At 41.5% G+C, this 1,969-nt stretch overlaps 1 protein-coding gene across 1 annotated transcript in view; it reads left to right on the top strand.

The window, feature by feature from the left end:
- Window positions 1-275: 275 nt before the first annotated feature.
- Window positions 276-1,969, top strand: part of LOC107599678 (microtubule-associated protein RP/EB family member 2-like) — a 24,306-nt gene continuing 22,612 nt past the window's right edge. The window contains exon 1 of the mRNA XM_016291340.1: window positions 276-323. The gene's annotated coding sequence lies outside the window, so the exon portion shown is untranslated. The remainder of the gene's footprint in view (window positions 324-1,969) is intronic.

The following is a 1,969-nucleotide window of genomic DNA, read 5'->3' as shown; positions in this document are numbered from 1 at the left end:
TACAATGAAACAAAGGCAGATTCTAAAACATCAGGAAACCACATTCCATTTTTCAACGAGCAGCGCACTGCATTCCCATTGGTCGAGAAAGACAACATCCGTTGCTTCCGTCAGCCATTCATCTGAACAGAGGGAGGAGCCAATGAATAAAACAACGGCCTTTCTATCTGTCAACCAATCAGCGGGAGGGATGAATGAGCGTCCGCCAATCAGCGGCAGCGGGTGGATAGGCGGTGGTGCTGATGCTTCTCTGAGGCGCTGGAGGGTGGGGTGCGAACCGAGAAGCGCAGCTGGTTTGGTCGGATTTACTGTTGAGTTCACGGGTGAGTCGAGCTTATATCAGGCGCTGTCTTTAAACTATTCATGTCATTTCCTAATAGAGAGGCTTGGTTTTGCTCTGGCAGGATCGAGCCTATGGGAAAGCACTGATTTATGTTTGATTTTGTCATTAAGTTTAAAGATCATGCAGGCAGAGTAGCGGCAGCTGTTCATTACATTGAAGTGCACCGATAGTCTCATGGTCTTAACCCTAGCTGTCACTTTTTATGTTTTATGATGGCGTGGTTAATAAATGCATAATATTACTGACGCAAATTTGTGTTGTTTTATTATTTTTTTTCTTTTGTAATTAACACGAAGTTGTTAATTTTCTAAGCACACTTCCTGTTCTTAGAGAAATGCAATTGGTGCAATTTTACATTGATGTTAGATATTTAGTCCACGTGTTGAACATATTTGCACGAATAAGTGACAGGTTGACTGCAAAGCCGTCTTGAGAGGGGAACCAAGCCAACAAAAGACAATTGAACAGCCTGGTGCAATTAAAATGCAGTAATCTGCAACACAAACTGCTTGGTGGCTGTATATTTAAAATTTTAGTGCTGGTTCAGAAACTTGACTTTTACAGTCTGGTCCAAAGGTGTGAGATCACTAGTGACAATGCTTTTATTTTGCATTAATTTCTATTCAAGGCCAAAAAATAAATAAATACCAAATTACATTATCAGCATCTGAAAGACTTCATTTCAAAGTGCATGAATTTCAGACATGTTTTAGGATTTGATTTGTGCTTCTTTTGCTTTAATGACTGCAGCACTTGAGCTGCATTAAAGGGGTCATATGGTGTTGCTAAAATAACATTATTTTGTGTATTTGGTGTAATGAAATGTGTTTATGCGGTTTAAGGTTAAAAAACACATTATTTTCCACATACTGTATATTATTGTTTCTCCTCTTTGCCCCGCCTTTCTGGAATGCGTAGATTTTTACAAAGCTCATCGTTCTGAAAAGCAAGGTGTGCTGTGATTGGCCAGCTATCCAGTGCATTGTGATTGGCCGAATACCTCAAGCGTGTGACGGAAATGTTACGCCCCTTACCATATTGTGATGATGCCCTGTCAGGCCGGAGCGATGATTCAAAAACATGAAAACACATCATAAACGAGGCATTTGTTTCATCCAGTGGGGACATAATTATGGATTATAACGACTTATACGGTCTTATTACGTGTTGCATCGCGCCGCATAAACATAAAACCATGTCTGCATTTGTGATCGGAGAAATGACAAGTGCTACTCTACACTGCTCAAAACTCGCGTTTGAATCGTCAGTGGCAAATCCTTTAAATATCAAAACGTACTTCAAATTCTTTAAATGAAAACGTACTTACGTGAGTCAGAACAGCCGGCATTGTAGTCTAACGTTACTCTCCCAGGATCAGGAAACAGTCCTCCATAAAATGCGCTGGACACATCTGAATATTTGGGTTGAAGTGTTCTGGAACAGTGTTGTAAATACAACTTAACCACTGATTTCTAGTCGTGTCCTCTTTTGGAAGACCAAACAAAGTAGTTTCGCTTTCACAACGAAACACAGCGTCACACACGGCGGCCTAGAGTGAGCAGAGGCCGGCTAGATTAAACCGTGGCCTAGAGTGAGCGGAGGCCGGCTTGAGTGAGCAGAGGCGGG

Source organism: Sinocyclocheilus grahami, unplaced genomic scaffold (genome assembly GCF_001515645.1).
Source record: "Sinocyclocheilus grahami isolate Dianchi unplaced genomic scaffold, SAMN03320097.WGS_v1.1 scaffold270.1, whole genome shotgun sequence".
Lineage (NCBI taxonomy): Eukaryota > Metazoa > Chordata > Actinopteri > Cypriniformes > Cyprinidae > Sinocyclocheilus > Sinocyclocheilus grahami.
The sequence above is the reverse complement of the archived record's forward strand: the minus strand, read 5'-3'. Positions and strand labels throughout refer to the sequence as shown.